The sequence below is a fragment of the Schistocerca cancellata genome, chromosome 10, assembly GCF_023864275.1.
Source record: "Schistocerca cancellata isolate TAMUIC-IGC-003103 chromosome 10, iqSchCanc2.1, whole genome shotgun sequence".
Lineage (NCBI taxonomy): Eukaryota > Metazoa > Arthropoda > Insecta > Orthoptera > Acrididae > Schistocerca > Schistocerca cancellata.
Window position 1 is genome coordinate 181,882,021 of NC_064635.1, and position 14,440 is coordinate 181,896,460.

Below are 14,440 nucleotides of genomic sequence, written 5' to 3' on the forward strand. Positions count from 1 at the left end.
AGGGAAACATTCCACATGGGAAAAATATATCTAAAAAGAAAGATGATGAGACTTACCAAACAAAAGCACTGGCAGGTCGATAGACACACAAACAAACACAAACAAACACACAAAATTCAAGCTTTCGCAACCAACGGTTGCCTCGTCAGGAAAGAGGGAAGGAGAGGGAAAGACAAAAGGATTTGGGTTTTAAGGGAGAGCGTAAGGAGTCATTCCAATCCCGGGAGCGGAAAGACTTACCTTAGGGGGAAAAAAGGACAGGTATACACTCGCGCACACACACACACACACACACACACACACACACACACACACACACACATACATATCCATCCGCATATACACAGACCCTTTCTAGTTTTACCTTTATCTCTCCCCATATATTTTTATATTTATTTTCATTTTCATTTCGGCCTCGTGTTCCACTTTCCACCTTCTAGTACCATGTCACCCTCACAACACCTCCACAACAACCCCATTAAGTTTTATTTACATTCCCTCCGCAAACATGCCTTCGCCCTAGCCAGATTACACTCCCATATTTTATTTTCTCAGGCTTGTCTGACATTTGGAATCACCCCCAAAGGCCTCACACTTAAAGTTCCCATCTCTGGCTGCAGCCCTTCTTTCCATCAGTCCCTATACCAGTTCCAAACCGAACAATCCATTGCCCTCACCCACCTAATCCTTCACCTACACATCCACTCAGCCAATCAACACGCTCATCAACTCCTATCCTTAATAAAAGTCCTCAATCTTTCCTCTCCCACATCCACACCGGTTGTTCAGAGCATCCTCCTACAGGCCAACCGCAAATTAGAACAGCATGCCACCCTCCACCTTAAAAAACTATCCAATCTCCTGGTTTCCCACCTCCGGAAAGGCAACTCACTCACCCTTCACAACCTTTCCAGCAAACCTCAACCTCCTCTCATTGCACACAAACCCAGTCTCTCCCATCTACTCAATCTCCCACTTCCAGCTCCACTCCCTCCAAAACCTCAAAATTCCAATCAACACAATCTGGAACCACAACACCCCAATGCAGTAGTTAACCTTTCCTCCAAACCTCTCTCCCAATCCGAAACCTCTGTCCTATCCAAAGGCCTCACCTTCAGCCCCACTCCCAGATTTAACCAAACAGCTCTCGTCAAAGATTTACTGTCCTACACCCGTACTCTCTGCTGGAAATATCACTTTGCCACGAAGAAAAATGATCCTAATCCTACTCCTAATGATCCAACTCCCCAAGACACTATCCAAATTGAACAATGCCTGGAACAGTTCGTCCTCCGTCACAGCGGGACCCACCTCCTCTTCCTCAAAATCACCCTCTCCTAACCTTCCAGGAATTTCTGACTTCCAGCCTTGCCTCTCAATCCTTCTTAAAAAACCTTAATCCTACTCCCAACATCACCACTGCTGAAGCTCAGGCTATCCATGATCTGAAGGCTGACCAATCCATCGTCATTCTTCCGGCGGACAAGGGTTCCACGACTGTGGTACTTGATCGTCGGGAGTATGTGGCTGAGGGACTGCGTCAGCTTTCAGACAACACTACTTATAAAGTTTGCCAAGGTAATCCCATTCCTGATGTCCAGGCGGAGCTTCAAGGAATCCTCAGAACCTTAGGCCCCCTACAAAACCTTTCACCTGACTCCATCAACCTCCTGACCCCACCAACACCCCGCACCCCTACCTTCTACCTTCTTCCCAAAATTCACAAACCCAATCATCCCGGCCGTCCCATTGTAGCTGGTTACCAAGCCCCCACAGAACGCATCTCTGCCTACGTAGATCAACACCTTCAACACATTACATGCAGTCTCCCATCCTTCATCAAAGACACCAACCACTTTCTCGAATGCCTGGAATCCCTACCCAGTCTGTTACCCCCGGAAACCATCCTTGTAACCATTGATGCCACTTCCTTATACACAAATATTCTGCATGTCCAGGGCCTCGCTGCGATGGAGCACTTCCTTTCACGCCGATCACCTGCCGCCCTACCTAAAACCTCTTTCCTCATTACCTTAGCCAGCTTCATCCTGACCCACAACTTCTTCACTTTTGAAGGGCAGACATACCAACAATTAAAGGGAACAGCCATGGGTACCAGGATGGCCCCCTCGTACGCCAACCTATTCATGGGTCGCTTAGAGGAAGCCTTCTTGGTTACCCAGGCCTGCCAACCCAAAGTTTGGTACAGATTTATTGATGACATTTTCATGATCTGGACTCACAGTGAAGAAGAACTCCAGAATTTCCTCTCCAACCTCAACTCCTTTGGTTCCATCAGATTCACCTGGTCCTATTCTAAATCCCATGCCACTTTCCTTGACGTTGACCTCCACCTGTCCAAAGGCCAGCTTCACACGTCCGTCCACATCAAACCCACCAACAAGCAACAGTACCTCCATTATGACAGCTGCCACCCATTCCACATCAAACGGTTCCTTCCCTACAGCCTAGGTCTTCGTGGCAAACGAATCTGCTCCAGTCCGGAATCCTTGAACCATTACACCAACAACCTGAAAACAGCTTTTGCATCCCGTAACTACCCTCCTGACCTGGTACAGAAGCAAATAACCAGAGCCACTTCCTCATCTCCTCAAACCCGGAACCTTCCACAGAAGAACCCCAAAAGTGCCCCACTTGTGACAGGATACTTTCCGGGACTGGATCAGATTCTGAATGTGGCTCTCCAGCAGGGATACGACTTCCTCAAATCCTGCCCTGAAATGAGATCCATCCTTCATGAAATCCTCCCCACTCCACCAAGAGTGTCTTTCCGCCGTCCACCTAACCTTCGTAACCTCTTAGTTCATCCCTATGAAATCCCCAAACCACCTTCCCTACCCTCTGGCTCCTACCCTTGTAACCGCCCCCGGTGTAAAACCTGTCCCATGCACCCTCCCACCACCACCTATTCCAGTCCTGTAACCCGGAAGGTGTACACGATCAAAGGCAGAGCCACGTGTGAAAGCACCCACGTGATTTACCAACTGACCTGCCTACACTGTGAAGCGTTCTATGTGGGAATGACCAGCAACAAACTGTCCATTCGCATGAATGGACACAGGCAGACAGTGTTTGTTGGTAATGAGGATCACCCTGTGGCTAAACATGCCTTGGTGCACGGCCAGCACATCTTGGCACAGTGTTACACCGTCCGGGTTATCTGGATACTTCCCACTAACACCAACCTGTCAGAACTCCGGAGATGGGAACTTGCCCTTCAGCATATCCTCTCTTCTCGCTATCCGCCAGGCCTCAATCTCCGCTAATTTCTAAATTCAATTTGCCGCCGCTCATACCTCACCTGTCTTTCAACATCATCTTTGCCTCTGTACTTCCGCTCCGACTGACATCTCTCCCCAAACTCTTTGCCTTTACAAATGTCTGCTTGTGTCTGTGTATATGCGGATGGATATGTGTGTGTTTGTGCGAGTGTATACTCGTCCTTTTTTCCCCCTAAGGTAAGTCTTTCCGCTCCTGGGACTGGAATGACTCCTTACGCTCCCCCTTAAAACCCAAATCCTTTTGTCTTTCCCTCTCCTTCCCTCTTTCCTGACGAGGCAACCGTTGGTTGCGAAAGCTTGAATTTTGTGTGTATGTTTGTGTTTGTTTGTGTGTCTATCGACCTGCCAGCGCTTTTGTTTGGTAAGTCTCATCATCTTTCTTTTTAGATATATTTACTACAGTTAAAAAGCGTTTTTCACCAGACACATTTAGTTTTTATTTACAAACCATCTTCAGCAGTCTCTCTGTAAATATTGGACTGGATACATAAGTTTCTACATTTTCCTGTTTGTAGATTTCAAAAAGTTTTTCTTTTTAAATTCAGTGTATAATTTACTAATGGTGTTTATTCATCTTTCTTACATCTTGTGAAGTTGACAGCTTTTCCCCTTGTTGTTTGAAGTGGTTAAAGTCAAATGCTGTCAACTTGAGAACAAGTAAAAAAGATGAGTAAACACTGTAAGTACATTATACCCCAGATTTATAAAGAAGAGAAATGGTTTTTAATCTGTAAGTAGCAAAACGTAGAAACATTATGTATCCAATACTACATTTACAGAATGACTACTGAAGATTGTTTATAGTTAAAATCAAAATGCATCTGGCAAAAGACACACTTTAATTTATGCTTAAGATGGGTAAAAAGAATAATAATTGATATGTAACAGCTATTGCAATGGACAGTCATGCAAACAAAGAAAATAATTCTGGTTTTGAGTGTAATGTTAAATGTACATAACACGTCAATAGTTGTGATGTGTGAGGTTTTGCGAGTATACTTACCAGAAGGTGTATTTCAGGCTGTCCAGCCAGATTGGTGATTCTGTTGTTCTGCACAGAATTCCTGTAAAAACCTTTAAAATATGATTTAAAGGACAAATTGGTGTTAGAAAAATTGGCCTTCATGCAGAAAAATCAAACAGTGTACAACTTTGCTTTCAGTGACATTTTCTTGACATTGACCTTTCTACAATTGGGTTGTTTTCTATATATTCACAGTCAGAAGTTTACAAGATAAAAACTAGTGTTGCTATAATACTATTTTTAGTTGTAAAACATTTCTCATATTCTTATTAATTACACCCAACTTCAGTGCCATCTGTGTAGGTATGCTTTCTTACTTGCCGGGTATTCGTACGAGCTGCAGATGTGTGACACTTCATGCAAGTGGCCCGCTCAACTTACGGCATATGAAATTAACTATCTCAGAAAAGAAAATGCTCCTGAGAAAAATCACAAAATTACAGACAGACAGAATGTGTACCCATCACTTACTTTCACGAGATGTGTGTTGCTACTGGAACTTTAATGATTCAGCTTGATTGGAGTGAAAAAATGTTGAACCAGTTTATACAAACATTTAAAACCTTTCTGAAAATTAAGCAATTCCTTAGCAATACAAAAAACTACTATGAATGGAACAATTGTGTAGCCTTTTAACATCTGCCTCTCCATTGTTCAATTAGAATTGAGAGCACTTAACCTTTTCAAGCACTTCTTTAATTAAAAAATATTGAATGTGAACAATTGTTGAGACAGTTAACATCTCCTGGTACAGAACTCAGGCAGAGTAGACCAGATATGAAACCATTTTAAAACTGAGCAATTCCTTAACACATTCAGGGTGTATGTGCCCTGAGACAACTGGGTAATCTGGGATAAACTGGGGAATTTTTTCATCAAGGAGAAAACCAGGAAAAACCTGGGAATTTTTCAGAATTCTGTGAATTTTTCGTTATTCTACTTCTCAGTTAAATTTTTGTAATTTTCATTGCTGTTAACTCACACTCTAACAAAGAATTTGATTTTAGCCCACTACTGCAGAATAATACTGCAACAGTAAAACATGAATTAGAGAAAAATGCCACAATAAAACTTAAATTGGAAAGAAAATGTGCAATTTACAAAAACAAAACACAGTGCACACACAAGCATCTGCCGACAGAAAAATGTATCGAAGGCTTTTGGATGAAAACTATGCAGTGTTTCTTACCAGCAAACTGCTGTCAATGAGTGTGACATCACAACTGTTTAAATTAGTTTCGTTTGATCAGTTGCCAGTGGGCTCACGCACATGTGCAGTGCTGAAGTCATGTATGAGCGCGCCTTCGTGTACTTCTACTTGACGTGTGACTGTTAATTACAAAAGACAGAAATATGTTGTCAGTTTCAATTTTCTGATTTTGTTTTATTTCCACAATATTGGCAATCAAGCAGAACAATGGAGTTATTTTTGTTGGCATGCTAAAGTAGTTTTTTAAGTAGCTTATTAATCTCTTCTGCAGAGGCAGCCAATTTATTTGAAACAGTGTTTCATTCCACACTGTTGGCTTAAACAGTGTTTCATTCCACACTGTTGGCTTGTTTCAATTGTTCACTGAAGTTAAAGTGTATGTTCTTATCTTCTGGCATTTGTGGCATAATACCATATTAAAAACCAAACGTGAGATAATACAATACTGGTATTCCAAGAAAATTGGCATCCCAAGAACCACACTGAAAAGCATAATACCATGTAGGGGCCTACTTCAGAGTTAATCTAGACACATGAATGTGCACTTTAAGCCAAATTATGCATTTTAGTATGGTTTATGAAATTCTTTAAGTATTCTGATGCCCTGTTTCTTTTATGACATACTGTAAGGTCTGTTAATGCTATAGTTTGTTCAAATGTACGTAAATGTTCACTTGAAACTGACTAAGCTCACCAATTTTTGGTCAGTAGTATGGAATAAAATGTTTTGTTTAAAATACATTGACAGCTTTTGCAGAATTTTACTAATCTGCCTGCTGTGAAAGACTATATTTTTCGATCACAAGACATGTTTTGACACTTATCAGCTACCTCATGTGGGCTTGACATTTCTTAGTTTGCATTGTTTATGTCTTAAATTTAAAGTACACCATTCTTTGATAAATTATAGACTGGCTGTGCACTGTGACACCTTGATTTATCATTGTAACTCCTCACAAGGTTTTATATTTACTCCTGAATTAGAATGTAAGCTGTCAGTTATACATTTTCTTGACTTCACAGATAACTGTGGTAATTTTTTATACCATATGAAACTTAATGTTCTTAATTCTGCCCTATAAAAACAACAGTTTTTTTTATTTTTGAAAGAAATTTGTATTCCTTTTTACTAGCTTTTTGCAGTGCTGTGTGGAGAGTAAACCCGATTGGAAATGCTAGATAACAGTATTGGAGAGTACGAAGAAAAAGAAAAAGAAAAAAAACCGTGTTAAAATCGCCATGTACCAAAATATTACGATACTTTGAGCTTAGTGTAGAGTCTAGTTTTGCAACGAATATAATGCCAAGGACTGCTTTTTTATTTTGCAATCCTTATCAGAATAAAATAGACAAAACAATTGCCCTAAGTACAATAACTGTGTAAATCCCCTCTGAACAACATGCTGCTGTGCTGCACATGATCACATGATGTCCCACTAGGCATGAATTTTAAACAGAAATGTGACAAAAGGCATATGAGCAGAGCAAACACCAAGCACGGGTTTCCTTATGTGCACATGTGCAGTAAGTACCTGTTTTTAGGTGCTATCTGTAAACTGTTCAAGTGAACCTATTTATGATAGGTTGTGGGAAAATATTGTGAATGGTTTTTTTGAGAAGTTTTACTTTCAAAAATAAATTTCCTATTATGAATTGAATCAGTTATTATGAAAAGGTTGTAAGTCCATAAAACATGATTTTGAAATATTCAAAGAAAACGGTTTTTTGCTTCAATGGTAAAAGATAAGAAGTGCTTGGACTTTTATACTCTGGTGTACCTGGAAACCATTAAATCTAGATCTTAAAATCAATTTTTTTTCACATTTTTCAGATTAATTTTCTTTTTATCTTGGACTCGTGACATTTTTGAACCAAATTGAAATAAATAATAGTACAACTATAGAATTTTGAGAATTTATTAATAAACACAAATTACAAATGGTACTTTAACATAATCATCATTATAGATAAACATCGTTGCAACATTTTCTGTAGGTTTCATACATTTTCATCTTCTTCAGCTGTTGTAGGCCAAGTGAATAAATCAATATAGCAGTTTTTGTGCTCGTCTGGGATGTACTGTTCCAGTTTTTTTTATATTGTTTATCTTAACTTTGTTTGTAGGACATTTCACTCCGTGTGCCAAGGTTGTTGGGAGTCTGATACTTGCTAGGGGTTTTAAAAGTTTGAAAGAGTTTTGAGTCAGTCCATCAATGAATGATCGGCTACTAATACCCCTGGGTTGTGGCTGTCATAATCAGACATATTGTACTGTGAAACACTGATACTGACTTTCATTGAACTGTCTTTTCCCATTGTTTCTAAACTCTGGGATGAGGTCCCGGGTTCAATTCCTGGCGGGGTCAGGGATTTTCACCTGCCTCGAGGTGACTGGGTGTTTGTGTTGTCCTCATCATTCGTCCTCATCATTCCATCATCATTCTTGAAAGTGGCGAGATTGGACTGGGTATAGGTTGTGAATTTGTATGGGCACTGATAACTGCGCCGTTGAGTGTCCCACAATCCAATCATAATCATCATCATCATCATCATCATCATCTAAACTCTGCGAATTGCATTTAAAAATATCTGCCCACCAGTCCTTATAGTTCTTAACAATGTTGTTATCCTCAAGGTAGTTCACAATGAATGAGTTCTTTTTATGGACAGAATGAAGAATAAGTTCAATATATTATTTCACACTGTGAACTCTTATCAGTTTGTCATAACTTTCTTCTTATACCCCCAAACATCCTATCGCAAGGTAGGAAAGAGTGCCCCCAGATAGGAAAGCATTGAAATTTTTTTTCAAAAATACCAGTTTCAGGAATGTTTTGTCCTTTGTAGTTAATGTACATTTCTCCTCGTAATCTAGTCCACTTTATTATGATGTGTTTGTATTTATCATAAAGCCGTATGCCTTTTGTCTTGTTATGACTGTTACCTTCTTCATTTGAGTCCATGCTCTCTTTTCTGATTAAATTGCCACTACTAATGAAAGATTAGACAACAACCACACTAGATTTGTCTTACAGTGTGGTGCCAGCAATAGATTGTGAAATCGGTACTGATCAGGGAATCGGGGGAGGGGGTCCCCTATCAGCCATCTTCATTTCTGCTTGTCCTCACAGCTGTGAGTCCCCCTCCCTTTAAGCCTCTGACTGACTTGCCCTTCCTCTCTAACCTTCCCCAACCAGCCCCCTTTTCGTCATCCCCGAAGAAGTTTTGAAAGTTAGTATTAGTGTTCGCACTTCCAGCTGTGACTTGGCAGTACTGGAATTTTGCCACCTGAAGGAAAGAAAACCTATTTCATCACATAATTTAACATCTTAGGTATTTTTTCCGTAGTTGTCATTCAGATTTAAGCATTCATTGCACTATGCAAGCTCAAACTAAGTTGCTGCTGAATGGAACCAGTCGCTAACATCCTCTTTCACTTTGTTGTCATTTTCCTAGTGCTTTCCATCCAAAAAAATCTTTCAGTTTCAGAAAAATGCAGTGATCACTCACAGTCAGTTAAACTTCCGAGTTAAACAGTAGAAGAAAATCCTTCGTCAGTTGCTGCAGTACAATCTGTGCCGTGTATTTCAGTGTGGCATAGTTAGTGAAGGGTTTGACAGTAAGTCACAGCATGTGTGGTTTCCCACTAGGCATAAAATTGATAACTAGGACACCCTCTTGATCCCAAAACCCTGTGGCCATTACCTTTTTAGTGCTCAGAATTTGTTTGAATTTTTTTGGTTTTGTGAGGCATCGAGAATGACGCCATCCTGTTGACTGGCACTTTGTTTCTGGACTTTTATACAAAACCTAGGTCTCATCATGAGCAACAGTATGTTTCAAAAATTCCACACCATCCTTGTACGGATAGGGAGTGAGAACAGTCAGTGCAGCTCCCAGTCATTATTTTTAAGCTTATCTGTCAGTAGTCAGGGAAGCCACCTGGCACACATTTTTCGAGAGGCCAAACAGCCAATAACAATTTGACAAGGATCTAAATGTGAAATTTCAAGGAAACACCAACTCCATACATCTGTTGTGAAATGTACGTTCTGTTGAATCACTTGATAGGAGTTTTATGAAAAATAAAGGAAAGGCAACCACTCACCTGTAGTTAACCAACATGTGGTGCATGGAAACGTACAACAAAAAACAGTAGTCATACTAGCTTTCAAGCTCTTGCTCTCTCTCTGGCAAAAGTATATGCGCTATGTGATCAAAAGTATCCAGACACCCCTAAAAACATACATTTTTCATATTATGTGCATTGTGCTGCCACCAGCTGCCAGGTACTCCATATCATTGACCCCAGTAGTCATTAGACATTGTGACAGAGCAGAATGGGGGCACTCCAGGAACTCACGGACCTCGAAAGTGGTCAGGTGATTGGGTGTCACTTATCCTACTTCTGTACATTAAATTTCCACACTCCTGAACATCACCTAGGTCCACTGTTTCCGATGTGATAGTGAAGTGGAAACATGAAGGGACACGTACAGCACAAAAGCATACATGCTGATCTCGTCTGTTGACTGACAGAGGCCGCTGACAGTTGCACAGTGTCGTAATGTGTAATAGGTAGACATCTATCCAGATCATCACACAGGAATTCCGAACTGCATCAGGATCCACTGCAAGTACTATGACAGTTAGGCGGGAGGTGAGAAAACTTGGATTTCATGGTCGAGCGGCTGCTCATAAACCACACATCGTCCGGGTAAATGCCAAATGACGCCTCGCTTGGTGTAAGGAGTGTAAACATTGGACGATTGAACAGTGGAAAAATGTTGTGTGAAGTGACGAGTCTCGGTACACTATGTGGCGATCCGATGGCAGGGTGTGGATATGGCAAATGTCCGGTGAACATCATTTGCCAGTGTGTGTAGTGCCAACAGTGAAATTCGGAGGCAGTGCTGTTATAGTGTGGTCGTGTTTTTCATGGAGAGGGTTTGCATTCCTGTTATTTTGCGTGTCACAATCATAGCACAGGCCTACATTGATGTTTTAAGCACCTTCTTGCTTCGCACTGTTGAAGAGCAATTCGGGGATGGCGATTGCGTCTTTCAACATGATCGGGCACCTGTTCATAATGCATGACCTGTGGCAGAGTGGTTACACAACAATAACATCCCTGTAATGGACTGGCCTGCACAGAGTCCTGACCTGAATCTTATAGAAAACCTTCGAGATGTTTTGGAATTTCGACTTCGTGCCAGGCCTCACTGACCGACATTGATACCTCTCCTCAGTGCAGCACTCCATGAAGAATGGGCTGCCATTCCCCAAGAAACCTTCCAGCACATGACTGAACGTGTGTCTGTGAGAGTGGAAGCTGTCATCAAGGCTAAGGGTGGGCCAACACTATACTGAATTCCTGCATTACTAATGAAGTGCACCATGAACATGTAAGTAATTTTCAGCGAGGTGTCCGGATACTTTTGATCACATAGTGTACATTTACACACACAACCACCCAAATCTCATGGCTGCAGCAAGACTTAGTGTTCATTATCGATAGCAGTAGCCTGGATAGATGGGATTGGGGAAGGGGTAGATGGTGTGCAAGGTGGGGTGAGGGGCAGGGGTTGTGTGTTAGTGTGAGGCAGGCGAATTTTTTAGATAGATGATTCAGTGGCTGAATAGCAAAATGATAGGCATTACCATATGCCCAGGCAACTGCTATTGATGATAAGTCAGTCTCACTGCTGGTGTGCATGTTTGGGTGTCTTGGTGGTTGTGTGTTCTTTTACTTTTTTTTTTTTTGTTACATGTTTCTATGTGCCACATATCAGTTAACTGTAGTTGAGTGTTTGTCTTCCATTTATATTACATATTATTCCATCCAGAAATTTCCATTGTTGTTATAAGCTGCTGATTCAGTTCCCTTCCGTCTCATCACTGTTAGCCTTTACTTACTTACAATTCATTTGTCCACTCTTTATTCTTTAATATGGCTATAGTTTCTTCTTCTGTACAGAATTTGCATTCAAACCACACACTGGACATTCTGCTTTGCATGAGTTGAATGCCCCCTACTGTCAGAGATATGCTGATATGTCACTGCCATTTCAACCCCACTCCCCTACCAGAGAAGACTGTGAAAACTGTGACTTTGATACTGATATCAGTTAGCTGTTCGGTATATTTACATGTCATGGTTTCTCACCCCCACCCAACTATACACAGGCTCCAGTAACGTGTCACTTGACAGCTCGTGTGTAGTTGGCTGTACATCGATTGCAAGGTTGCAATAGCTACCACTGCATGGGCATGGCTGATTGCTCCGAAGTATGTTTTGTAAATGTAGGCTACAATCGTTGTGTATATAAGCCATTGAATTGTAAGTACAACAAAGAATGTTTTTCGAAAATGGAGAGGACAACTGCAGAGAAAAGTGTTGATAGTATAATTCAAGATCATGACAGTGTCTATGAGAAATCATTCTTAATTTTTACAGCAGAAGCTGCATATAAGACATCTTATAATATTCTGAATTTAAGTGTATTATAGAACATGCTATCCACGATCCTAGAATGAAATAAAGAGAAAGGTGCATAGCCTACTTGGTTGCAGAGATAAATAATTAATCTGGGTACATTTACCCTAGCCAGTTTACGATGTCAGTGGCACAATTCCGTCCAGTTCTCCTTCACCATCTTCGGAATCGGCACCAAAACTGCCTTCAGAGAGAGGGATCATTCCCTGTTCATTCTCATTTATAATTCCACCTACAGTCTGTGCTTCTCTAATAAGCTGACCGCCATGGTCTACTTTCTTCCTCCATGATGTGGTGTCTACAGTAGCAATATCTTGACGTAGCAGCCTTTCCACTTTTGTTATTGTAAAACAAATGTTATTATTTCGAGTGTAAGCCTCCACAACACTCCAGACCGATTCAGTTGGATTAAAATGGCAGTGATGAGGCAGTAGCCTAATTACCATATGACCTTGTTCCCTTGCAATTTCATCTACAACGTATGTAGGTGTCAGAGGCTTATTTTGTTTTACAACTTAATATCACAGCAGCTTTGTCATGCTCACGTCTGCAGCAATGTTTGTTGCTGCAACCACTCCACATAGTTTCTTTGCAATCGCTGTAGTTGGAGTCACGAACAATGGCAGTCAAGTTTAAGCTTATTCTGTGCACCTACGTCACACATTCTCCGACTGCCAGTGGGCTTTCAGTAGTGTTCTGAGCACTCTGCTCTGTATTCCACAGCTAATGTGAGTATTAAACATGATCATAGCGAATTTTTATTCCATTTCTTGCTGATGGTACATTCTGCATAACAAGGGAGGGACATAATTTGCAGGATTACACTTTCTTTAAGCAGAGAGCACGCATATGTGTGTACCACAACTGTTACTTGGAATTGTCAACAATGCAATCCTCATCTGTGCCTCAACATGCACAATCTGCCATTGTTCATGTATCGCACTATAGTTGTTGGAGCTTTGTCTGATATCGTAGAATGGTAAGGTGCATTATCCATTACAAACATTGTCAAAATACTAAACTGTAGCAACACATTTTTAAACCACTGCAGATATTGTGGGTGGTCTATATCCTCGTGGTAGTGAAAGGTTTTTCTCAATTGAGAAATTAAAATTCCTTTATGCATGAAACAGTTTGAAGAAACTGCATGGACTGCAGTTAATTTTGCTCCTCTTCCTATTGGCTGTTGATGACTGCTGTTCAAAGTATCATATGTCCTCCATTGATCAACTGCTTCTCTTGCATTGACCCAGGATTCAACTAACCATGTACTTGAATGTATATCCTTTTCTACAGTTTTATGTAAGAAAGTGCTATGAGCTGCAACAACTTGAACTTTTTAAGTGACAGTTGGAAATTAGCAACTTTACTATTGTGGGGATATCCTTTCCTGCTATAATGTCTGTAAATGTGCCAACGAATTCCATAGCTTTGGAACAAATCAAGATCTGTAAGTGGACGAGGCTGCTGCCCTTCCCTGCCACATCCCCGTCCCAAACCACCACACCCCCGTCCCAAGCCGCCCCACCCCTGTCCCAAACCACCCCCCCCCCCTTCCCAAGCCGACCCTGCCCCCCCCCCATTCCAGGAATGCTTAAAACTATACTTTTTTTCTTGACAGGGGCTTTGTTCCATACAGTTTACTTCAATATCTTGCAAGTCTTGAAGTAGCATTCCTTTTTCTCATGACCGTTCTCTGACTGAGTCATAGAGTTTTCGAGGTACTTTAAAACTGTATCAGCAGGGATCAATTTATATCCATGAACAGAAACAAATTCCTTTTCTTGTTCATAAAACACATACATCTTTCGTAGCAATTCCAAAGCTTAATTATTTAATGGCACTCGATGATGGAACAGATTGTCACTTGTTGATTGGTGTTATTTTGATGACATTCTTTAATGAACAGAAACTGTAGTTGCACATTAACACACAGTGTTTATGTAGAAGCTGACAGCGTGGTAGTGTCGAAGCTGGAACTGATTTTTGTTGCTGCTCTGTAATTGGTTCAAAAGAGAGAGTGCCTCGCGTTCCTCATTTATTTCCAGTCATATTGCTTGTGGAGTGACCTTGAAGTGACCTGTTTTAGCAGCCATTGTATATAGGATAGTAGGCTAATATTACCAGTCCAGTAATTTTTATATAAATAATAAGTCATGTATATACAAAATTTGGTTGAGATTGATATGGGCATTCTTAAACTAATGCTTCTATGTCACCCATCATCCACCTACACTCATACCCCTGTTGGAGGTAGATCTTTCTTAGCCCTTTACTGCTTCTTTGCAGATAGTAAGTGATGTGTGTACCAAGTTTGAAATCACTCTTTAGGCTTAGAAGAAGATGTGGCATGTATGTATGTATGTCTGTACATACATACAACAGTTTTTGTAAATATACATGTAGGT

General features: G+C 40.8%; 1 protein-coding gene across 1 annotated transcript in view; it reads left to right on the top strand.

Moving 5' to 3' along the window:
* Window positions 1-14,440, top strand: part of LOC126106529 (pecanex-like protein 1) — a 274,178-nt gene that overhangs the window by 214,231 nt on the left and 45,507 nt on the right. The gene's annotated exons all lie outside the window — the stretch shown is intronic.